Raw genomic sequence first — 25,770 nt, 5'->3', positions numbered from 1 at the left:
GACCTGTTATCTTCCAGCTGTTTCCTGACAGTCAGGAGACGGGAGCACACAATATATTCCCCAAATCTCGTATTTCTTGGACTTTTGTGCTTGGATTATGGTGTTATTACACATAGGTTGTCTGTGCATTATGTGAATTGCACTAACGGTAACTGTAGCTGGTATAATTTGATTTCTAGTCTTGTTGTAGTCAGACGCATATGAAAAACCATCAATGAACCCCCGCCCCCCCCCAAAAAAAAGTGAACCAAGATCGTTCCACAGGGTTTCCTTGGGTGACCTTGCATCCCGACAGTAGCTTGGATTTCTGTGATTACGATATGAGTGACGTTCTTACAACTCCATTTTAAAATTTATTTTTTGCCATTTTTTTTATGTAAAATTACAAAGTAATATGGGAAAAAAAGCCCAACAGCTTTTTTGGTAATATTTTCAGGCACATGATTGTTTTTGAAATAAAGCTAAATATGTAGGCAGGTTGGGGATGACACACAGCTTCTGGTGGTAGCTTGGCTGGGATCCTGGTCTCGATTTGTGTCTTAGATGTATTCAGATTTTCCTCAGGCTCCAGTTCCTGCTTGAGTAGTAGTTCTCTAAGGCTCCATGCTATCCATAGATGATGCTGTATCCTCCAAATGCCCCTTTTTCCAGAGTGCAGCCCAAGTAAGATAGCTACTGTTGCCGGTGTCCTTAGAAAGGTATTGACTCCGGCTGTACCTTCCCTGTAAAGTCTTTTCACAAAGAAAGGAGATCCAGAATCTAAAGAATTTTAAGTCATTCGGTGCCAAACAAAACAAAACAAAAAATGGGAGAGAGGGACTAACATGATTTTGATCAATGGTTATAATTAACTAAGTAACTTTTCTTTTGTTATTATTGTCATTATTACCACTACTAAGACTGTGACTGCTGGGGTCATCCAACTTCTCATACCTGTGCCCTTTAGCTCGTGACCACACCCAACAGCTGTGATGTGGGGCTTCCTTTTTCTTTTCTTGGATAATCTGACACCAGACCTCTCAGTGGCTTTTCAGTCACTCCTGGGATTATTTAGCTCTTGTCACTCTGCCTGTGAGGGGATTTTAAAAGCCCAATTACAAGCTTCTATTTTTAAAAACCATTTTATGTGTAAGGGTGTTTTGTCTGTGTATTGGTTTATCTATGTACCACATACATGCAATGTCCTAAGAGGCCAGAAGAGTGTGTATAACCTCGGGATATAGACAGTTGTAAGTTGCCATGTGGGTGCTGGAACTCAAACCTGTGTCTTCTGCAAGAGCAGCCAGGGCTCTTAACAACTGAGCCTTCTCTGGCCCCGGAGCTTGTCTTGATATTTATCGTGACTGTTGCTGGTTGGTTATTAGCTGTGTGTCTTGATCTGGTAACTGGGTTTCTGTCTTGTTTATTTGATGGAATCTTGAACTGCACTGTAGACGCAGGCAGTCACTTATTCCCCTCTTTTGACTCTCGGTCTTGGCTTTGGAAACCTGCCCAGACTCTCAGTGCCTTTGGATTTCCCAAGCCTTGCTGCCCCCTGCCTCCTTCCCCACCTGGCAGTTCAGATGGAAGCCCTGCGTGAGTCTCCAGTCTCTGTTTCTCCAGCAGCCATCTAGTTTGTATCTCTACATTGTCTGAACTATCATTTAAGTAGAATTTTACAGGCTAATCCTGAGGAGGGCGGAAGAAAAGACAGGGACAAAGCATAAAAGAGATTGTTGATGGGATTTAACATCACCATGGAAACACCTCAGGCTGTGTCTGTGGAGGTGTTTTCAGAAAGTTTAACTGAGCAGGGATGGTCTCTCAGAATGTAAGCCTGGGGACCCAGCCCAAATAACAAGGGAGTAATCAAGCTGAGCACCAGCATTCTCTCTCTGCTTCCTGACTGTGGGTGCAGGGTAACCAGCCATCACCTGCTCCTGCTGCCTTGACTCGGGCTGTGATGGACTCTGTCACCTTGAACTGTAAGCTGAAAGAAAAAATTTCCATCTTATGTTGCTTCTCGTGAGGTATTTGTTCACAGCAATAAGGAAAGTAACTAATACGGCACTTTTTTTTTCATTCATGAGAAATGCTGCCCACTGTGGATTATGGCTCTGGGGCCAGTGTCTGAAGTTGCATCTGCATTTAGCCAATCCTGGAATGTATGCTTCGTGAGACTGAGGGGGCAGCCTGCACTGATGGGCCTGAAGGGAGGAACTTTGCAGTGAACTCCTCAGGACTGGAATGGTTGTCAACATGTCCATTGCTGTAGCTCCGCATATGTTCGGCTGAAAGATGAGTAAACATTGGGGATGCTGAGATCGGGCATGGGGAGTCTTGAATGCCGAGGTCAGGCTCATTCCTGGATCTTCTAGGGTTAGCTGTGACCTCTGGATCTTTTCTCCTCTTCCTATCTGATGTAATCAGAGTTCTGTTCTTGGAGTGAAGACCCATTTTTAAGCTGAGGGATTCAGAAAGAAAATCACTTTGAAAAAGGCCCCCCCCCCCTTTTTTTTTTTTAAATCTGTGATACTGTTTTTCAAGTAAAGTCCAGGATGCAAATTGGAGGATATGACTCTGAAATACGTTTATAAAAATTGCTTAAGTAGATAGCTGGCATGTTGACACACAGTGATGCTGGAAGTTTGCCTCTACTCAATACCACTTGAATAGAAGTTGTGGCTATAAGTACCTCATTCTCTAAGCACAAGTGATAAAATATATCCATGGGTTCCATTCTTGCTGTTAAGGGGTTAATTGCTGCTGAGGCTTCCTGAATGTACAACTGAGCAAGGTTTTCTAGGTGGCAGATTCACCTCTGTGTATGCTTAAACCTCTGTACTGTAGGCTGGGCTATTTGACTTATCTTTACTTATTTATTATTAATTAATTCATATAAGATAGGGTCTTAGGTTGGCCTCAAACTTCTGATCTGGCTGCCCCCACCTCCCAAATACTGGGATTACAGGTTTATACTACCATATCTAGTCAAGAGGGTCTGTTTTAGACCTTAAGAATGTTTAGTTTCCACATATCAATATTCCAGGGAAGTGAAAGGTACCTTCAGCATAACCCATGATCAAATCCAAGGGGGAGAGTTTGTCTTGATGGACATATGTGAAGTAATTTCATTTTTAGGTTAATCCTCATAAACTATTTGGACTTCTTATGGAGTCACATCCTCCCAGACTATAATGAGAGGTTTCATATGAAAATAGAAATTGTTCTGGTGTGCATGTGTGTGTATGTGTGTGTGTGTGTATGTGTGTATGTGTATGTATGATATGTTTGCCATCAGGGCAGAGTGTAAAGCCAGGCTTGCTAGTCAAGAACAGTGCTTCTGCCAGCTATTAGCTAAAAGCGGAGTTGGAATCAGGGCAGGGCCATGGCAAGCACACACTAGACACTAGCTGGAGTGGCAGGTGGATGATCTACAGGGTGGGAGATCATTGCCAGTCATGGCTCCTTGTCGCCTTCCCATCCTTATCCAAGCACCCAGCTGGGGAGGCAGGTGCCCCAGCAGGAGGAATCAGGAGAATCTGAAATCTTGGACCCAAGGGGCAAAAGACAGTAGGCTTGAAGTTTCTGAAACACAAATGCCCAATGGTAGGAGATTCCGATTTCCTAGAGGAACAACATAGTCTGCCAGACTTTGCGCAAGCGCAGCTGACCCCTAAGTAGTGTTGGAAATCAAGAAATAAAGGAGACTGTGATGATTCGCAGTCTCCAGATATAAAGATGGTTACTTAATTTTGTCTTCATTTTGATGTATGCTGTCTTGGTTAGGTTTGTTTTGATATCATTATTATCATCATCAAACACTTACTGAGTCCCTGCTGTGAGCACTGTCCAGCTCCAGGAAGCAAAGGAAAGATAAATAGTGAAAGATGTGATTTCTTCATTTAGGGAGGTTATTTTCTGTTTAGAACTGAACTTAGGCACTAGAAAAGTTATGTGATTTATTCATTCTACAAGTGTGTAACTGCATAGTGCTGGGTGTAAATGCCAGGTGCTGGGCTCTGCATTTCAGAGGTAAGTCTGGAGGTGTAATTTCTGCTCCTCATTACTGTCCAGAGGGGTGATGACAAGTTGATTTTTTTTCATTGCTTTGACCAAAATGCACAAGGAGAAACAACTTAAATATGGAAGGGTTTATGTTTTTCATCTGATTCAAAGGATGCAGTCTATCATGGGAGCGGGGTTTGGGGTGGTAGCAAGAGGTGGAGGTATCTGGTCCATTGCATATATAATCAGGAAGCAGAGAACAGACAGGAAATGGAGCTGGGATAAGACCTCAACCCACCCCCGGGACCTACTTCCTCCAGTGAGGCTCCACCTCCTAAAGGTTCCACAACTCTTCCCAAACAGTGCCACCAGCTAGGGACTAAGTGTTTGAACATGTGAGGCCACTGGGGACATTTCACAGTCAAAACAGCAATAAGCAGATGAGAGTTTTGATATGTGACCTGTCAACGAAGTACCACAGGCAGACTTGACAATAGCAACATACTGTATTAAAATAATGGGTCACTGTCAGAACCTTAAAAAAAAAAAAAAAGATGTAGTTTTTAAAAAATTCTCATTTGTAAGGGCAACTCCATGCAGATTCACTCATGTGTATGTGTATATGGGGGAGAGGTGTTGTGTGGGTGTGTATGTATGTGTACATGTGTGGAGACCAGAAGTCAATGTAGTATTTCTTCTATGGTTCTCCATGCTATCTTTTGAGATGGAAGCGCTCATCGAACCTGGTGGTTACCACTTGGCTAGACTGGCTGGCTGTGAGCCTCTGGGATTCTCCTGTCTCTGCCTTTTAACCCTGAGATTACAGGTGTCTACCATCACACTAGACTATTTATGGGGTTGGGGGGTGGAGGGGTTAGGGCGTGGGGAGGGGCTGGAGATCAGGACTCAGGTCCTCATATTATCACAGCAAACACCTTGCCACTGGAGCCGTCTCTACGGCTTGAATGATGCTGTTTTAAGCACTTACTTCTTTTGTTGCTTTATCAGTGGCAGCCTTGGGTATCATCATAAACAGACATGCCATCCATATGTTCCATAAACAACGGGGTGCTTGCAATTCATCTCTTCCAGAGAACACTGGTGTGGAGCTTGAGAATAGTTATATGGACTTTGCATTCTCTTTCTGGTGTAGGTTAGAATTCCCTCAACATCTGCTTTCATCAGGCACTCAACAGAACTTTAACAAGTATATGCAGCACTGTTGTTCTGGGTCATAGAAGCAAGCATCTTATATTTTTGGTTAGCAGGTGTCAGCGTTAGCATTCCATCATGAAAACTGGAAAGTCAGATTTTTTTTATATCTTCTCAAGGACGAAATTTGAAAGAGAAAAAATGGAGTCTGTTGTGTGTCATGTCTTTACCTGCCATTAATCATCTTGCAGAATAGAATCATGTATCTAGTGTTTTAAACCAACTGGGGGTGGTTAATTTTCTTTTTATCAAATAGAGATACTATCAAGAACTTGCCTATTTGCTTATAACTTACCTAGGATGTTCAGTTCTATAATCAAAAATACCAAGGGAGCTGTGGAATTTTTTTCCCTGGAGATCTCTGTGAAAGGTGTTCAGACACTTAACTGCCTGAAATAATTGTGGAGAATTTTGTATGTCTTACTTAAAACAAAGCAAAGTAAGATGTATGGAAACTCAGACTTAGAAAATGGCTATGATGGAAAATAATTCTTCCTTTTCTACTCCAAGGTTCTCCAATTTTCCCACTGGGTAGGTTAGTTTGATAATAGAAAAATTTCTTAAAATTGGTGAACATTAGACTTGTGACTACAGCTTATATAATATCTAAATTTCTATTTGTGTGGCATTTTGCAGTTTTCAAAACCTTTTTTGTTATTGTTCCACAGTGGGCTTATTACAGTGACCCTCATGTGATTGATGAGGACTCCTAGGCTGAGAGACAGTGAGTCTTGACATTAACTATGGGTTATTAAGTGGTGGAATTTGGGACAGGCCTCTTGACAGCAAGTTTAGTGCCTTCCTGAGTGTGCATAAGGTGCTTCAGTCTTTCCTTAAATATGATCATTTATCCTGTCCAGTGTGAAAATCAGGCCTCCGAAGGTTCTAGATGACTAGATGAAGCCTCTGTCCTATTGATCCCTTTTTACTGTAAATCTACTGCCTTCTGGGGAAGAGAAAATATTTTGGGGGGTGGGGGTGGATCTCCCCTGGTTATTATTTCATCACTTGCACTTTTTAAAATTAATTTAGTTCTTTAACAATTACTTACATGTGCTCTACTGTAGACAGACTTTTCTGTCCTGCCAGCCACTTTCCAAATAACCACATAGGGACTTATTATTAATTATAAATGCTCAGCCAATAGCTTGGGCTTGTTTTTTTAGCTCTTATAACTTAAATTAACCCATTTCTATTAATTTGTGTGATGCCCTGGGCTCATTTGCCTCATCCTGCTTGCTCTGCGTCTTATGGTGTCTCCTCAGACTTTGCCCTTCTTCTCCCCAGTATTCTCTCTGCCATGAAAATCCTGCCTAGCCATTGGCTAATCAGCTTTTTAATTAACCAGTAAGAGTAATACATATTTACAGTGTACAAAGATTTCTCCACAGCACTCTACATTCCAATCACTCTCTCCCCTCATCCCCCTTTCTCCCCACAACCCTGTTGTTCTTTCTCATTTATATTTATTTTATTTTTATTTTCTTATGACTATTTAGTTTAACCAGGGACATCTATGTGACCATAGGATTGAGGGCTATCCATTGGAACCTGGAAGGGTCACCAGTGGATACACTACTGAAGGCAGTGACTCCCTGAATCAGTCAGTAGGAAATAGCTCTGTAGTGAGGTGGGGCCCTCTGAGGCCTTCCTCCATCCTTGCCTCACTGTTGATGGCCATTCTTGTGCAGAAGGCAGGCTTCTGCAGTTGCAGTGGGTTTGTGATTGCCATGGCTTACCCAGGACATGGCATTTTGCAACCCCTCGCCATACCTTTTGGCCCTTTCATACTTTCTACCCCCTTTTATAATGTTTTCTGAGCCTTAGCAGGGGTGGTGTACATGTCTTTGTCTTAGTTACTTTTTCTATTGCTGTGATAAAATACCATAACCAAGGCAACTTGTAATAGAAAGCATTTAATTTGGGACTTAATGGTTTTAGGAGGTTAGAGTTCATGACCATCATGGCTGGGAACATGGCAGTGAGCAAGCAGGCGTGTTGCTCCAGCAGAAGCTGAGAGCTCTTATTTTGAGATGTAACCATGAGGCACAGAGAGACACTGGGAAAGGTGCTAGTCTTTCGAATCTTCAAAGCCTGCCCCCAGTGCCACACCTCCTCCAACAAGGCCACACCTCCTCCAACAAGGCCACACCTCCTCCAACAAGGCTACACCTCCTCCAACAAGGCCACACCTCCTCCAACAAGGCCACACCTCCTCTAACAAGGCCACACCTCCTAATCCTTCCCAAACAGTTCTACCCACTGGGGACAAGGCATTTAAGTATATGAGCCTGTGGGGGCCATTTTCATTCAACCCACAGTCTTGTTCAGGGTGGAGCACTCACCTAAGAGTCATTCTCAGTGTTCTCTGCAGCCATGAGTCTGCATTTTCCACCCTTCAGTGGGAAGAGGGACTCTTCCCATTAAGGCTGAAGATGGCATTCATTAATTTGATGTCAGCTGCTGTGGGGGGCCTGAGTTCACGGAGAACTACTCACTCTCTTAACTAACACATTGTTGTTCATGTTGTTGAAGGGGGTTCTCAGCACAGTCCCCTACAGAAATCATTTTACCTACAAAATTTCTGAATTGGTCCTATTCAAGTTAACTAGCTACTCATACAATAGTATGTTTTGATGCTTAAAAAATGAGCAAGGATCGAGCTTGTTTGGATACTAACAGTAAGTTCTTCCATGTAACCACACCAACTGTGCTCATTAACCACTTCAATTCAGCATTAGTAATTGGACTATGTACTTCAGAGAACCAAATAGAATCAGTTCATTACCAAGGCTTTACATCTGAGCAAAGCTTTGGAGTTAGCAGGCCCAAATGTGTTCAGCAATTGAATATCTTTAAGAAGCAAAGCTGCCATGTCATGGAGTGTTACTGGGCTAGGCATCATTTGTGGAGGTGACCTCTGTCACTCTGTGTGGGAAGTAACGTTCTCTTTTTCTGAACACTTAACTCCATATGAACTGATTTTAAAATATTCAGGTAATGGTAAAGAAAACAGCCTGTGTTTAACCCAGCCGTTTGAGAATTTTGGGGGCAGTAGGAATGGGGGAGTTGTTTCGGAACAGTTACTGAGCCCACTGTTAGAATGACCACCATCATACAGGAGCCTCTGACAGGAGATGGATATTGGCCCCAGGGTCGGCTCAAGTGAGTCTCAGAAGCCAGATTATGGTGGACCGTGGGCTCCAGAGTGCCCTACTTTCATGTCTGTTGTTGTGATAAAACTTCCCAACAACAATCAACTTGAGGGAGAATGGGGTGATCTGACTTATAATTTCAGGTCATGCTCCATCACTCTTGGGAAGTCCCAGCCTCAGGAATGCAAGCAGCTAGTGACGTCACATCCACAGGGAAGAGCAGAGAGAATCAAATGCTCAAATTTGTTTACTAGTCCACAGTTTGGGACTCAAACTCAGGGAATGGTACCACCCACAGCAGGCTTGTTCTCAGCTCAACTCAATTAAGGAAGGATTGCTCACAGATCTGCCTGCCGACCAACCTATCTAAGCAACCCATCATTGAAACTCTCTGTCCTAGTATCTCTAGGTTGGTTCAAGCTGACAACTAGAACTAACCATCACACAGGGGGAGATACTTTTTTGCCTTAGAATAGGGCACTGTAGAAAGCTGGGTGCTAACTTAATCATGAAAACATTGCCAATCTTGAATTTTTTTAAATTATTGTTGTTTTGAGACAGAGTCTCTCTCTGTGTCCCAGACTAGCCCAGAACTCCCTGTGTAGCAGCATGAGGCAGCTTTTCTAGGCTTTGCAGATCACAAGGATTGCCTAGTAAGATGGCATACTGTGTACAAAAAAATCTCTGCACAGGGTCACCAGGTACAGTTTAATTCTCCAAAGTCTTGGTATGACTGTTACTGAGGGGGGGGGGGGGGGGGGGGCGGGGGGCGGAGAAAACCACCAACAAAATGTTATTAGGTATGTCACCAAATGAGATACCTGGTTAAGGAACTGGTATAGACTGGTTCGCCTCCGAAAGACCTTTGCTGGCCCTATTGTATGATTGTATGATGTGTATTTTTTCCCAATAAAAATGTCAGCGAGATTTTTCAGTTCCATCAGCTGTCGCCACAGTGGCTTTGTGCGATTGTATAACATGAGCACACTGGTTGTCATGACTGTAATGCAGGTTAACAGTGTTAGTCAGTTTCATTTGGGCAATGCATTTGTCATAGCCATTCGTCATTTGTTGTTTTAAAATTGTGTTCCCCCTCCCTCTCTTCCTCCCTTCCCCTTCCCTCCCCTCCCCCTTCCTCCTGTGCCTTCCTTCTCTCTCCTCCCGCCTTTCCCTCCCTTTCCCTCTCTTCCCCTCCTTTTTTGTTTTGATGTGGTTTACCTATTTTTTATTCTCATGTATCCAAGGCTGACCTTGAACTCCCTATGTATCCCAGACTGACCTCAAAGTCACAGCAGTTTAAGCCTCAGCCTCCTGAGTGCTGGGATTATAGGTAGAGAGCACCACACCTGGCAGATGAAATCGAGTACAACAGCACCTGATGTTTCTCTTAGAGGCTGGATAACCTGAGCTGTCTTCTATATGGTCCGTGGAAAATTCAAACTAGAATAATGACACTGTTACCTTCTTGGGTATGTGAAAGGGTATGAAAGTCAGTAACTGGAGCCATGTATTTTGTTAGCAGCGATTGCTCAACAGCCTTGTTTTTGGGGATGTTAAAAGATCTTCTTTGGAGGGTACCTAGTCACAAAGTTCTGAGCTCAGAGGGGCCCACAGAATGTGTAACATCGAGAGTGTGTGCCATCTGCTTCTCTGTTCTCTTTGTAAGTCAGTCTTGGCTATTTGCGTTGAAGATGGGGATTTCCAGGCTTGAAAGTTCCACATTGGAGTGAGATGGGCAATATTGTTGTCTTCTATGGCTGTGTGATGGGGAGTGTCTGCACAGATGCATGGGCAAGCTTCCTTCTTCTAGTCTGTTCTCAGACAAGGACTGGCATTCATTGAATGATTGATTAACTCAGCTTGTGGTGAGCAGTTAGATGTTTTTAAAGTGTGCATCTAAAGTCAGTTCTTTGAGGCAGGTAGCATTTTCCTCTGTTTGTACTATTTAAAATAGAGAATGGCTCAGTTCTTAATTTAGTTCACAAAAGATCGTGTGTGTGTGTGTGTGTGTGTGTGTGTGTGTGTGTGTGTGTGTGTGTGTGGTGTGTGTGTGTGTGTTTACTACTCATCCATGAATGCATGGAAGTCAGGAGTCAGCATTGTGTGACTTCCTCTATTACTTTCTAATTAGTTTCTTTTTGGACAGGACCTCTCACTGAACTGGAGCTGGCCATTTTTCTGCTAGACTGGCTGGCCAGAGAACACTCGGATCCCCCTGTCTCTGTCTACCTGGTGCTGCAGATCTGGGAAAGTACCATGTTGGGGATCCAGACAAGTGCCATGTGGGTTTTGGGGCTTGTGCAGCAGGTACTTTGCTCCAGCCTTCACAAATCCATGAAACAATATTTACTAACACTATCCATTGTTACCCAGTTTGTGAGATCTTCCCACACCCTGGGTTCCATTTTTTCCTTAGTTTTGTAATTATCTGTCAAAGTTTGAAGCTACCACTGAATGTGTGAATTGCAAAATACTAGACTCCATTTTTTTTTAGTTTTTCTCATCTCCAAAATAGAATAGTAGCAGTATTTATTACCATGTATTTGTAAGAAATTAAATTGTTAAGTATGCAAAGTACTTTACTATGAGCCTGGCATCTCAGAACCCTACGCTGAAGAGGAGGAGGGAGGGAATCCTTTGCTGTGAGCAGTACCTGGGGTCAGCGAGTACTCAACTCTAGCCTTTGTTACTCTGCTGTTCCGTTTCATGCACTATCCTGTTGATGGTGTCTACCTTCAGTTAATTACTTTAAGGGCTGGAGGAATGAGGAAGAGGCAGAAGCTGTCAAGGTTATCTCATTGGGAGAAACAGGAAGAAACCAGGTCTTCTTGCTTGTTTTACAAGTGATGTTTATGTGCTTGATCAGCTCCATGGAGATGACGCCTTCCTTTTCCTTGGTCACTGTCTTGATGTTGATGATCCCTGTGATTGACCGTATTCTAGAGCAGCTAATAGTTTACCATGGCCTTTGCCTTGAAAGTTGATCGATGCTAAGCAAACCCTTCTCTCCTGCTGTCCCCTCATAGAAAAGGGTTCGGCAGTTTACAGAATTAGCAGAGCTGAAGCAGAATGAAAATGTGTAGGGCCTGGGGTAGGGGAGTCATTTTCTCCTGTAGACTGCTACCCCAACTTGCTGGTGGTCAGTCTTCAAACAACAGTGTCAGAATTTCCTGGGTATCTGAATTGGGGGTGTCAGAGAACATCCCTGAGTCAGCCATTGTGATGTTTCGTTTCATTGGTTAACTTGGCTAGATTTAAGAGAATCAAATGGGAGATACATCTCTGGGTGTGCCCTTGGGGTGTGTGTCCTTGAGGGGTGTGTCCCTTGAGGGTTGTTCCAGATTTAACTCTATAGGTGGGAAGACTCATTCTCAGTGTGTGTGTGTGTGTCTGTGTGTGGAAACATACTATGGATTTGAGTCTTAGACAATAGAAAGGGAAACATAAGAAAGTGAGCTGAGCACCAGCATCCATCCTGCTTCCTGATGTCACAGGAAACATGGCCAGCCATGTCATCCTCCTGCCACCATGCCTTCCCTACCATGACAGACAACGTTCTAGAACCTGGAGCCCAAATAAACCTTTCTTCAGCTGCTTTTTTGTCAGAGCAGTGAGAAAAGTAACCAGCACACCAAACTAGAGGCATGTGTTGCTACAACTCAGCTCTTCTTCCTGCTCCGCAGTCACGGACCCTGATGCAGAGGAGCCCAGAGGTGGGGGCTGCATGTGAGCCCCAGCTCTAATCCAACAGCATAGAAAGCAAATTCAAAGGTAGTTATTAAAAATGTCAAGGTAAATGCCAACATGATGAAGCTCCCACCTTTCAGAAAGCAGATCCTGTGTCCCTGAGTAGAGGCTGGGTCTTGCACCGGCCTGTGCAGGTCCCACGGATGCAGGGCAGTTTTCTCATCCGTTTTCCTTCATGGAAGAGAGTCGTGCTCTACTGCTGGCTCTGAACTGGAGAGCCCTCTCCACTGTCAACTTCCTCAGCTGGAGTTCCTTTGGAACATAGAGGCCTCTGACTACACTTCCAGTGTTTCCTTTTGTCTATGCCGTGGATGTGCCCCAGTTGGCTGTAGACAACATGATGTGTTGCTGTACTTTTCTGTTCTGTCAATAGGATGGCTCCCCCTATTTTGTGTATGTGGGAACTGAGGCTCAGAGTGTTCCTAAGTGGGTTTCCTAAAGTAAGGCAGGTAGTCGATGGAGGTGAGATAGAACCTGGGAAACCCTGGTTCCCTCCTGGAGCAGCTTTGTACCTCAGAACCTTCTTTCTGTTTAGCTAATTTAGTGTGTGTGTTTGCATGTAATTTACAGGTTTCTTTTCAATATTTATGTTTACTTTTAATTATGTGTCTCTGTGCAGGTACATGCATATGAGTGTTGATACCTGCAAAGGCCAGAAGAGAGTGGCTGATCCATGGAGTTCCATGTTCTGATATGGGTGTTGTGAACCAAACTTGGGTCCTCTAGAGGAACAGCAAGTGCTGTTAACTTCCAAGCCATTTTTAAGCCTTACATAGATTTTAGTCAATATTGGACCTTTATGCAATGAGATGGCACACCTACTAATTTGAATGTTTCTAGTCTTTAGTCACAGGGTTTCTTCCTTTGAACTTGATTTCCATCGTCTACTTAGCGGCCACCTGAGAATAACTTCTGCTGAGTAGTGTTCTCTGTGTGTCAGAGAAGGAACAGTGTTAGCTCCCACAAGGACACTAACATTGCTTTTTAAAAGCTCATTAAAACACTTGAAGTGACCTCAAGGGACCTTTAGAGGCTTTTGTGACAAGCTTTGTTGACTGGTATACTGCTGCATTAGTTAGGAGTCTCTAGAGAGAAGGAACTGATAGAGCTACAGAGCTACAGACAGATGAGAGGGAATTTGTCTCACAAGACTGGAGGCTGGGGCAGCTCACCATAGGCTGTCTTCATGTTAGCGAACCAAGGAAATCGGTAGCTGTGACAGACAGTTCAAGTCCTGAGCCTCAGCACTTGGGAAGCTGTTGGTGTAATTCTCAGACTAAGGGCAACTCCTGAGAGCCTGCTAGGGAAGAGCCAAGTCTCAGTCTAAAGGCCAGAGAACATGGAGCTCTGACATCCAAAGGCAAGAAAAGATGGGCATCCTGGATCTAGAAGAGAGAGTAGGAATTCAATTTTCTGCCGCCTCAGTGTTCCATTTACACCTCTAGTGATGAATGGTGACTGTCCATAGTCAGGGTAGATGGGCCCCTCTCAGTAGACCGCCAGAAACATGCTCACTGGCACTCCTAGAAACGATGGTCCACCAGCTAACTACGTATCCCTTAATGCAGTAAAGTTGATGCCCCAAACTAACAATATTATGTTCAGGAGACAGATGGAGAATGCAAACACCGCTGTCATGCAAATCCTGTTCAAGGACTTTGAGACTGACTTTGGGCAGGTTTTATAACCCCCCTAGATCTCAGCTCTTTACTATAACACGAGAGTACTGTATACTCCCAGGTGACTGGGTGACTGTGAAGATGACATGGTCTAACATATATCATGTTCTTGATGAATCTAGTGTGTAAAATGTTGTGAAGAAGAATTAGTGGTGCAGCTATCATTGCCTACATAGGACCTGTACTCGATAAAGCCAGACAGTATTACATAGTGGAAGAGAGGGGCTCATGAGCCTCCACTCCAGCTGGTGACCTCTATGGGAAGGGAAATCAGTTTTCTTTAAGGGTGTGGCTCCTGGCTAATGTATAATGCTTCAGTGCATGGCTTCACACTCATGATATGGACAGCACATATTGGACTTGGTGGGTTATTAAAAGAAATACATGGAGTTGGGAGGGGTGGGCATAGGTCTCAGAAGAGTTGTGGGGAGGAATTGGGAATGAAAATAATCAAAAATACATATACTGTATGCATGTATGAGTTAATGAAAATATTTTAAAGGGAAAAATAAGCATAAGGTACTGCATATTGAAGCCTCTAGGATTAGAAAAATTTGACTTCAGAGACATAGTCTTTTTTCTGGTAGGAATGAGCTGAAGTAAATGTGGCCTCTGTGGACTGAGGGATAGAAATGAAACCCAAGTGAAAGTCTCCTGAGATTCTAGTCCCAGATTGGTAGATTTCCACATGCAATATTTAATTAGGCACCACCTAGTGACTTTATATCATGACTCTATTTTCTGATGCTATAATAAGGTACCTGGAGTTGGATGCTTTATAAAGAAAGAGGATTATCTAGTTCACAGTTTTAGAGACCGAAATTCCAAGGTGAGGCAGCCTCTTGATTCAGCTCCCAGTGAGGGACTTAGGACAGGCCGTGTGACAGTGATAGTAATACTTGTGACAGTGATCACATGATGGGACAGACAACCAGAGAGATTCAGCAGTCAGACTTGCTCATTTTGTGAGAAGAGCTAGCTCCCTTGTGAGACCAGCATTTAATCTCTTCTGAGGGCAACAGTCTCCCCCCACCACAATTGACCCAATTGCCTTCCACAAAACTCTTTTTTTTTGAGACAGGGTTTCTCTGTGTAGTTTTGCGCCTTTCCTGGATCTCGCTCTGTAGACCAGGCTGGCCTCGAACTCACAAAGATCCACCTGCCTCTGCCTCCCAAGTGCTGGGATTAAAGGCGTGCGCCACCACCGCCCGGCCACAAAACTCTTAAAAGTGAACTACCAAGCCTCCTGTCTGTGAGCATTTGGGAGACACAGTCAGACCATATCCAACCCATTGCCGATTTGACCCACAAGTCTCGGGAGTGGGGTGCCCTCATGTGCATTCCCTCCAGCATTTTACTAAACATCTCCTGCTGCCCGGAGTTCTGCAGAAACTACTATCACAAGAAACATGTCTGTGTCTTGCTCTCTCCTTTTGGCTCTTGTATCTGACTATGAGATGGATCTGCAAACAAATGTTTGCTACCACATGGTAGAAGTGTCCCTACGAGTCAGTGAGACGGCCTCAAGGAAAGCTGTGCTTTGTTAATACTTTATTTCTGAAGCTGGGGACCTTCTAATAATGGGGGGCTGATCACTAAGTACAGTTAATTATTTGAGTATGTTTTAATCTAGGCACTTGAGGTGTTCTGAGATTGTAACTTTGGGTATCTACTGGAAGGAACCGTCCATGTGTGCTTTTCTGTTGCTGTGATCTAAGAGACTGACCAAAAGAAATGTCTCATTCCAGTCCATCATTGAAGGAAATCAGGGCAGGAGTCATGGAAAGCTGCTTGCTGGCAAGTTCTCTCTCCTGTCTGACCTGTCCTCTCCCCTCCTTTCCGCTTCTCTCTTCTGCTCAGATAGCTTTCTTAAAGGCTCAGGACCACCGGAGTGGGCTGGGCCCTCCCACATCAATTACCAGTGAAGGAAATGCCCCAAAGACTGCCCCCCCCCCCAGGCTGATCTGATGGAGACAGGTCCTCAATTGAAGTTCCCTCTTCCCAGGTGTGTGAGCATGACAGTCAAATCAGCCATCATAGAAGTCTGTCTTTAAATTTTCCTAGTGACATTTATGCATAGACTACACTTTAGATCAGTAAAAATTACAGACAAAACTTTGTTGGTTACCCAGTCTACTCCAGGCTGCAATATGCAAAAGGGCTTCAAATGTGTTTCTTGATGTTCATTTACAATCATGGGGAATATTATTAGCATTTTTAGGAGAAGCGAGTCTAATGTTAGCTAGCATAAGAATAATGTTAAATATCAGAACAATGACTAGATGCTGATAATTAGAAAATATGCTATTAAATATTTAATACTAAGCACTGTGAATAATGTGGCTTATATAAAATATTAAAATATGTGAGATCCTTCATGTATATAATGGTCCATATTTAAGCATGACCACAGACCAGATGGTGAGGATTCTACTGTTAGTCCCGGAATGCTGACTCACCGCATTGAATGTTGACTCAACACTTTGAATGGAAGAAAATTTTTCCTCACTTGCAGGTGAAAAATTTAGAACTTGCTTGAGATAATAAAAAGCTCATAAGGGGTAAAACTAAAATTGAACTTCAAAATCTTTGTTCTTTTCACCTTTTTATGCCCAATTCCACCTCATCATCTAAGAGGATTTCAAAGACAAATGCATCATGCAATCTTGAAGAATGTAAATCATTACTTATCATTTAGTTCATCCTGTGTCCTTCAGTAGTGTGTTCTGTGCCAGTAAAAGGTGACTCAAAACTTTGGAAGTAAATGGCACCCCCGGGGGCCTGGGAGTGGCCTGGTGGCTAGGAGCAGCTGCTGAATTTGTAGATGATCCAAGTTTGGTTTCCAGCACCCATGTTGTGTAGCTCACAACCATCTGTAACTCCAACTGTGGCGGTGGCGGTGGCGGATCTAGCATCCTCTTCTGGCTTCCTCAGATACCTACACTCACAAGTGCACATCCGCCACATTGATACACATGACATACATATGAAGAAATAATAAAAACAATTCCGTAACAAAATCAACCACCAACGAAACCAAACCCCTAGAGCCTGGCAATTTTCTGATAGTTTCAAACGGTTATTACTTGGCAGTGGAATTGCTGCTTTTGATGTACGGGTATTCCTAATATAGACATCAGCAGATACTGCAAACAAAATACAACATGTCAAGTGAGCTATTTCGAGAAATACCTTCTAGCTGAAGTGTTGGCTACTGTTATTAGTTAGTAAAAACAAATATTTTACCTTCTCAGAACATGTCATTAAATTTTAAGTTATTTTTTAATGTTTCTATTCTAATATGTGAGGTACCAGGTTTTGATGTATATTTCCTTGTTTTTTAAAAGTCTACCTCATAGCATAATTCATCTCTGCAAAGGAATGTGGTAGAATAGTGTTGTGAATGCAGTGGAGTCAGAGCTTCAAGTGGCTGCTCATCCTTGGCACTTTTTGCTTGTTCCTGTCTTTTAGGTTCATGGTGTTGTCACTGTTTGTTTGTGTTTGAGTCAAGGTCTCACCATGTAGCCCAGGCTGGCCCTGAACTCACGGTAGCTCTCAGTTTCAAGTACTGGAATCACAGCCATGTGCCACTGTGCTCGGCTATTACTTCATTTTTGTCCTCTCTTATCAAGTCAAGCCAGTTTCAACAATATTTTTTTTTGTAACTACTTTGTTATTCCCCCAGATATTAATGCTTTTAGAAGATCTGACTATATTTTCATTATAATAGGTCAAATATTACTGGGTATTCAGTGAGTGAACATGTCAGTAGATTCCCAGAGGTCTTCTCGGATAGACTTTGAGTGCCCGTCCAGATGCAGCCCTCTGACTGCTGTGTGTTGTGAACATCTCTGTTTGCTTCCCTCCATTAGTCTCCCAGGCCACTCGCTGAAGTGACTTCATTGTGCTGTGTGTGGGATTTCCTAGCAGTACGTAACTCCAGTGAGCTCTTGAGTACTTCAACATGTCCCTCTGTCCTGGGTGAAGTGTGTGTGTGTGTGTGTGTGTGTGTGTGTGTGTGTGTGTGTGTGTGTGTGTGTGTGTGTGAGAGAGAGAGAGAGAGAGAGAGAGAGAGAGAGAGAGAGAGAGAGAGAGCGAGAGAGAGAGAGCGAGAGAGAGCGAGCTAGAATTGGAACTAAATTTGGGTTCTTTTTCCTCCTCCCTCCTCTTTGCTTCTGTTCATGTGTCTCTCCTTCTCCATCTTGCTTCTTTCTCTCCATGTCTTTACACCATACTGTAAGTACAACCCACTGCACAGTGAACGCCTCCTTTCCCAGTGAGAAACATCTTTTGTGGTTGTTCTCCTGGCAGATGCTGCCTGCTCTTTTGCCTAAATACTCAGGCATTGGGGGCTGCCAATTTTGGTAGAGCAATTGCCAAGTTATCTCATTTTTTTTTACCTGAAATACTTTCATCTAAAACCTTATTCTTATTTATCATTTGTTTCAGTAATGTGCACCTTATAAGAAGGAAAACTGGATACACGCTTGATTCTTTCTTCATTTCGGAGTTTTTAATGGTAGGAGACGTTTGGAAAAGGATGCATTTATGAGAAGCACTCATGGAGTATAGTCATAGAGTGACATTCTGTGGACTGATAAATGATAAAACAATGGAAAGGCTCTGGTTTTGAAGGAACGTGAAATCATGGTGATAACAGCTTACAAGTCCCCTTGTTGTGTGTTGAGGAGGACAGTTTCTGTAACTAGGTGACAGTGTCACCTACATAGTCAGCCCTGGGACCAACCGTGGAAGCCCGAGTTCTGCAGACAGACTGTTCTGGCGTCCAAGTTTGGTTCTGCGGTGACCGTGGCCACTTTAGACAAGTGACCTAATGGTTGCGTGCCTCATTTCCCTTCTGTCATATCAGGCTAACTGAAGAGCCTCCTGCCTAGGGCTGTTGTGGGGACGATTGAAGTCATGCATAGTAAGCATGTGGGATTGGATCCACACGGTGCCATGCTCAGGTGCTTTGTAGCATAAGGAGAGGGAACCTCTCGGGCTTGATTCATATGTTCCAGCCTGCTTGATGTCACTGTTTGCAACCCTTGAACTGAAATGTGTAGACACTGAGTATCAGTTTCTGTTAATGCATTGAGAGGAAAACCTCATGCAGCCTCTTGCTCATACTCTATAATCGTACCAAGAAGTATTAACATTTATGCCTGTGTTTGCCAGTATTGTGAGCTATTTGCGGGGAGAGCCTTTGCTATAAAATTGTTGATAATATATTGCTGATTCTAGTCATGGAGCTGAGTTCCTATTAATTATAGTGATGTCTCATTTTTTCAGGTTTGTCTAGTAATATGATTTTTAGATTCACAAACAGGTAGATTTGCTAGGTGTCAAGCCACACAAATTAAAGTAGGGTTTTTGAAACATGAGAATTTCAAGATAATGAATTTTTGGATTTATATATGTCAAGTGTCTTTCTTGGACACTCTCTGTCTTGTTCTTTGACACAGAATTCCTGAACCTGGAGCTCACTGAGTTGGAAGAACTGACTGGCCAGCAAACCCAAGGATCTTTCTCTCCATCTCTGTCACGGAGGCCTTTGGCATGTGCCACTGTGCCCAGCTTTTACTTGGGTGCTAGAGATTGATCTCAGTTCTTCATGCTTCTATGGCAAGCATTTTACCAAGTGGGCTGTTTCTCCAGCTCCTTCAAATATATTATTTTATAATATAAATTACAACAGCATAGGTCACTTTTGAACTTTCTTTGAATTTATTCTTTGTGTTTTTTATATCATGTATTTCCATCCCATTAATTTCCCTGTCCCTTCGTATCCACCCTCTGCCTTTGCAACCCCCCCCCAAATAAAATAAAATAAAATTTAAGAGGGAATAAAAAGAGAAGGAAAAGCCAGTCTCGTCATGGAAGCTGCAGTGTGACACCGTGAGTCACGCAGTAAACCCTTTTGTCCATATATCTTTACTTGGAAGTGTTCATTACGGAGTCATTGGTCTGGTTCGAGGCCTCTGTTTCTGCTATACTATCAATGCTCGGCCCTCACTGGAGCTCCTTTTGGTTATCCTGCTGATGCCCTGTGTGGTGGAGATCTTGCAGCTTTGGGTCTGCAGGACCAGTCCTTTCAGGTGCTCCAGGAGATCACAGATGGGGTAGATGTTGGGGTGGGCCAACCCATAACCCTGGTTCTGGGTTGGTCAGCCCTCCAGCTCTCCCTTGACCTCACCACAAGATTGACCTCTCCAGCATTGCCCAGGCTAGTTCACCCCTTGCAGCAATGAGCAAGAGGCGGGGCCAGGTCTCCTGCTCTCCTGCCCTCAGGGTCAGTTCTCCCACACCTCCACTTTCAGGGCCTGCTCTACTGTGTTACCCGGTGTGGCGTAGGGGCTGCAGCTGATGAGAGGAAGGGAGCATAGGTCATCATCATAACAGGACAGTTTACAAACATGATCTGGAATTTAAATAATTTTGTTGCTATGTTTGTCTAGACGCCTTGGGTTGGACACACCTGTGTATTTGTACATGGGAAACATGTAAATAGGCCTCTTTTTACTTACAGTTGATAGAACACTAGGAAACATTAAAAGATGAAGAATGAACTACCTGTTGCATTTAGGGTTAGACATGCATTCAAAACCCACTTTAAATCTCAGTTTCCACGAACCTCTCAGATCCTGTGAGGATCAAATCAGAGAGCCTGCTGGGGTGATGAGCTCACCCTGTGCCTCTCCTTTCATACTTTCTGTCCTCGTGGACTTTTCCACGCACAGTGTTTGAAATTTAGATAAAAAGAGAAGCAGAAGTGTAAGAGAATCAAGCATTTATCATGTGAAAGCAATTATTGTTTGCCTACTGTCTGTCAAAGCGAATCTTTTACCATTGTCATTTATTTTTGTGTGCAGGCCACCTCTATGTGACACAGCACTCACTGGCCAGAAGTGGAAGCACAAGAATCGGAAATCGTTTTCGTCTCTGAGGTGAGTCTGCTTATGGAATAATTGGTGTATTTTCGGGGGAAGGAGCTCCGTTGGTGGAGTACTTGCTTAGCGTCCACAAAGCCCTGGATTCCACCCCCAACACTGCAGACACTAAGTGCGGTGGTGTATGCCTGTTATCCAGCTAGGGAGGCAGAGGCCGGAGGATCAGAAGTCCAAGGTTATCTTTGGCTCCATAGAAAGTTGGGCACACACATGAGACCCTGCCTCAAACCATAGAAGCCACTTGCTGTTTCTTGGAATTGATGGCTTCATTCATGTATTTAACGACTCAGTTACCCTCTCTCACCCCTTTCTGCCTCTCCTGCTGAGGCCCTTCTTCACCCAGCCCCCTCCTACTTTCATGTATTTTGTGTGTCACTCATTGAGTTTAATTAGCGTTGTTTCCGTGAGCATGGGTGGGGGCCTATTTCCTGGAGCATGGGAACCTACCAGTGGCTGTACCCCTGAGGAGAGGGACAGCTCTTCCCTGCCAGCAGCCATTCACCGCCCAGAGTCCCTCCAGGAGCGGCGAGGCCCCTCTCCCACCCGCATCTGTGAGGAAATGTTGATGTTGATGGGCCCCAATGTTTTTAACTTCTTTGAAAGTTTCCTATGTGTCTACCGTGTATCTTGAACATATTTTCTCCTCATTCTTCCCTAGCCCTCCCCAACGTATTTCTCTCTCAACTTCATGTCCTTTCATTCTTTATTAAAAGAAAACATTCCTCACTGCGTCCAGTTAGTGCTGCCTGTCTATGCAGGGGTGTGAGACCAACCAGTGGGCAGACAGCTTATCAGTGGCCACAGTCCCAAGGAAAAGTGGGTCTTCCTCCACCAGTAGGCAGGAACTGCCACCAGCTCTTGAGTTGGGGTGGGGCCTTGTGTGCTCCTGCCCCCTCCATGCTGGACCGTTGAGTGGGCTGATTTTGGGCGGGTCCTACGCAGGTAACCACAGCTGCTGTGAGGTCCTGAGTGCAGTGGTCCTGCCATGGTCGGCAGGCTTCTCTTTGTGGGATACCTCCCCATCGTCTGACTCTTCCGTTCTCCCACCCGGTCCTTTCCTGTGTCCTGGACTAGTCCTCAGCCTGCTTTGTTGTTGTCATGTGCTAAGGAGCACATTCCGGATATCTACGGGATGCTGTTATGTGCATGCAAGTGAGAGCTGAGGGTCCACAGCTCCTCATCAGCAACTGCCTGGCTGCCTCCGATGCCCCTTGCCATTGTCACTGTGGGGTGTTGGTATCTTTGTCTTGGCGTGTCTGTTTTTAACATGGCAGAGATGTGGTCATTTTCCCCACTTACCTTGATAATACTGCGAGAATAAACTGATATTATGCATCTGAAAAAAATTGAGAGGTGGAGGTATTAGCACCGAATTGCCACAGCCGATCCAATGAGAGTCAGTGATTATCTGCAGAGAATCTTTCTCTGCATGGAAAATTTGTGTTGTTTTAGTCTGATAGCCCTGGGCTGGTGGTGAGATGGGGCGTGCAATGCCTGCTGCTGAGTGAATGTGTAGAGCGAACGAAGAGGGCAAGTGTGAAGCAGCGTGAGGAGAGCAAGAGGGCAAGTGTGAAGCAGCGTGAGGAGAGCAAGAGGGCAAGTGTGAATCAGCGTGAGGAGAGTGAAAGGACAAGTGTGAATCAGCGTGAGGAGAGTGAAAGGGCAAGTGTGAAGGAGTGTGAGGAGAGTGAAAGGGCAAGTGTGAAGGAGTGTGAGGAGAGTGAAAGGGCAAGTGTGAAGGAGTGTGAGGAGAGTGAAAGGGCAAGTGTGAAGCAGCGTGAGGAGAGCAAGAGGGCAAGTGTGAAGCAGCGTGAGGAGAGCAAGAGGGCAAGTGTGAAGCAGTGTGAGGAGAACAAGAGGGCAAGTGTGAAGGAGTGTGAGCAGAGCAAGAGGACAAGTGTGAATGAGTGTGAGGAAAGAAAACTGATTGCGTGGTCCTGAACTCATGCACAGAACTCTTTGGATTCTGTTACTAGGAAATCCTTAGGCAATTGTCAAGCTATAGGTTATGAAAAATGACGTGTTAAAACTGCACTCATGGTATCTTCAGTGGTTTTCATTCTCCTGCTGTGGGGAAACACAGTTTCTGCCCTTCTCTTTCTCCGGTTTGAGCCAATCATCTGGGCGCCCCTGAGCGCGTACTACAAGGTTTAGTAGGACCAAGTAGGCGTCTCTTATCACCATCAATGTTTTTGTTTGGTTTCTCTTTGCTTCCTTTCCTTCTGTTGGTGTTCTTCAGCCCGCTGAGCACATGTGGCCTTCTGTCTGTGTGGGCTCAGGTTTTCGCACATGCCCACGCTTCCTCATTCTCTGAGAAGGTATGCCTAGGATTTTTAGACGCGCCAGATTCTGTTTAGTGAGCAGGATTGCTGTATTTCTTTCCAGTAGCTAGTTTCATAGCTGCCGGTCTGATGACAATAAAACTTTTCTGAGGCTTGCCAACCTTTGTAGATGGTTGGTTTGGCTATCTTTTGTCTAATGGACTGTGTGGCTATTTATGGGTCGTAGTCTAGAACAAAATGTTATATTGTTTTCACAGTTTACCTGGTTCCTCCCTGAGAAACTGAGGAGGAGTGTTCAGGCCTTTAGCAATGATTAACACTGTGTCTCTAAGAGCAGAGCATGCTCAATGGTTTTAATCCTTTGTCCATTGACCCTCTAAATTATTGCTTGGCTGAATCATCAGGTACCTTTTTGTTCTCTTTGTGTTGTGGCAAACTAGATTCTTTTGTATCTTTAAGAAGTGTTGATTCTTGTCTCTGTGTGCTCCCAGCTGGGAAAGAAGGAAATGGTTACTTCAAAGAAACAACTGTAAAGGTCATCCACCAACTGCTTTTTTATTTAGATAATGAGTAGAGATGGAGGGAGGTGTGTGTGTGTGTGGGTGGGGAGGGTTTGGTTTCATAGTCTCTTTCATTAAATACTTATAAAGCTCCTGGTATGCATCTTATCTGCGGGGGTCATAGCTATAAGCTGGGGATCATGCGTGAGATGGTATGGAGAGAGGACAGTGTCTGAGTGTCAGAAGAAGATTCCCACTGCTGTCCCTTTCTTCTTCATAGTCATTCTTGCCACGGTTCTGTGGGGAAGCCCAACAGAGGAAGTTCTGTTCAGGTGGGCTTGCTTCAAATGAATGAGGTGTGATAAGGACCTGTTAGCACAGTAGGTCAGCTTGAGAGACTGCATGGTGTGCTCTCTTATTTATTAACATGGTTAAGTCCAGGCCTGGCCACGTTTCAGCTTACCTGGCTGACATTACTGCCACTTCAGAGAAACGGGTTAATTGGTCACCTGTGAGCTGTGTTTATGGATTGTGTTGGCATTATACGAGGTACACGGCTTGACCTTAGGTTTAAAATGGAATTACCAATTTAAAAGAAAAAAATTAACTTTTCAGCTCATGTTTCTTTTTTAAACACAAGATGAACATTTCCACCTCAAAGTCAGGTTTTTGAAGAATAGACATAAGGGCTTAGGTTGTAGCTAAGAAGTATAGTGCTTGCTTAGAGTATAAGTCCCCGGATCTCATCCCTAGCACCATCTCCCCCACCCCCCAAAAAAATACACAAGCAAAAACAGCAACACAAACTCCAGACATATGGTCTGTACACACATGCATGTACACACTTTATCTCTGTCTTGCATTTCAAACCCTGAGAGTACAGGCCATAGGTCTAGATCACACTTGACTACTGGGCTTGGGGATGATTGGAATTATTGACTCCTACTTAAAGACAAAATGAAATAATTTTAGAAAGAATAATAGAAAAAATATCACCCAGTTCTATTAAAAAATATTTTAGTACTTTGAGTTTTATCATGAAGTTCACCATAAGTCTAAAAAAAACCTGAGACTTAGAAAAACCAGTTTTAATGGTAGAAAACTGACTTCAGGTGCTGTTTTCTGTTTAATTCTAAAAATTCTTTAATATTTTGTTTTCAAGATTACAAGTGGTCTGTTTATAGGATTTGGTAAAACTAGCAGGAAAAAAAACCCCATGTCACAATTGCCTAGAATGTTTCAACTATTTTCTTCAAAAGATTAATTTCCTTGTCATGTGAAGACACGCCTTTAAGATCCTGTGATGTATGTTGTTGACAGAACTTCTTGCCTGAGATTCACTTCTGAAATCAGTAAATGGACTATACTAAATGTCATGTGAAGGCATATCATTCGTGAATTAATTTTAGAAGTGATAGCATTTTGTGCAAGTGAAGATTTTCTTATTTATATGTAGATAAAGAATGATACACAGTCTGTCTCCACAGTTTGGTCCTGTAGATGTGGGCTGTATCATAACATGGGGATGGGATTAAGTGGGGAATTTGTTGTAGGAATAATGGGCAGTGAAGTATTGATGAGTGGTGGATGACAGCCCACACTGGTATGAATTAGCAGCATGGCTGATCGTCAGGTCTATAATTTTCCTCAGTAACCAAGGCAGCCAGTAGAGAGAACACATTGCCAGAGGAAGTGGAGGTCACATCTTTGAAGAGTTCATAGTTTCACACTCAGAATCAGGACCCTTTGTCTCAGAACTTTGGTTCTGAAGCTATCTCCAGGTTCCGGTGGTCTGGAGCCAGCAGGTCTTGTTCAAGTTTTATTTTTCACATTGTCTTGGATGTGGTGTGATACTTAGTGCTCTGAACTGGCAGCATGGAATCAGGTGCTCAGAGGCAATCTGGTGCTTATTTGATCCTCATAGTGGCTGACAGCAGACATCTGAGAGTTAGGAAGATCTGAATCTGAAGCTGCCTCTGGCAGCTGTGTGCGCTCGGGCAGGGACTAAGAATTCCAAGCAATCACTTCCTTAGCTGTCAAAAATCAAGACCAGAATAGCCACTATACATCTGTTGAATTGATATCTGATCAAGTTTCTGAGCATATGTAGTCTCTGATATTAATTAAATGATGGCGATAATTATCAATATGATTTTCAATAGCTGAAGGTGAAAACCTTATAAAAATACAGTTATGAACACATCATTTTAACATAGATCAGCTCTTTAGAAACCAAAATTACCTAGCTGCTGTATTTT

At 43.7% G+C, this 25,770-nt stretch overlaps 1 protein-coding gene across 2 annotated transcripts in view; it reads left to right on the top strand.

Annotated features, from left to right (window-relative positions):
• Eps8 (epidermal growth factor receptor pathway substrate 8) overlaps window positions 1-25,770 on the top strand; it is a 173,059-nt gene that overhangs the window by 35,625 nt on the left and 111,664 nt on the right. For both annotated transcript variants that reach the window (XM_052720242.1, XM_052720243.1), the window contains one exon: window positions 20,653-20,727. The gene's annotated coding sequence lies outside the window, so the exon portion shown is untranslated. The remainder of the gene's footprint in view (window positions 1-20,652; window positions 20,728-25,770) is intronic.

This window comes from Peromyscus californicus, unplaced genomic scaffold, assembly GCF_007827085.1.
Source record: "Peromyscus californicus insignis strain IS unplaced genomic scaffold, ASM782708v3 Scaffold_6__1_contigs__length_162567912, whole genome shotgun sequence".
Classification (NCBI taxonomy): Eukaryota; Metazoa; Chordata; class Mammalia; order Rodentia; family Cricetidae; genus Peromyscus; species Peromyscus californicus.
Note: the sequence above shows the minus strand (reverse complement) of the source record. Positions and strands in the feature narration are given on the sequence as shown.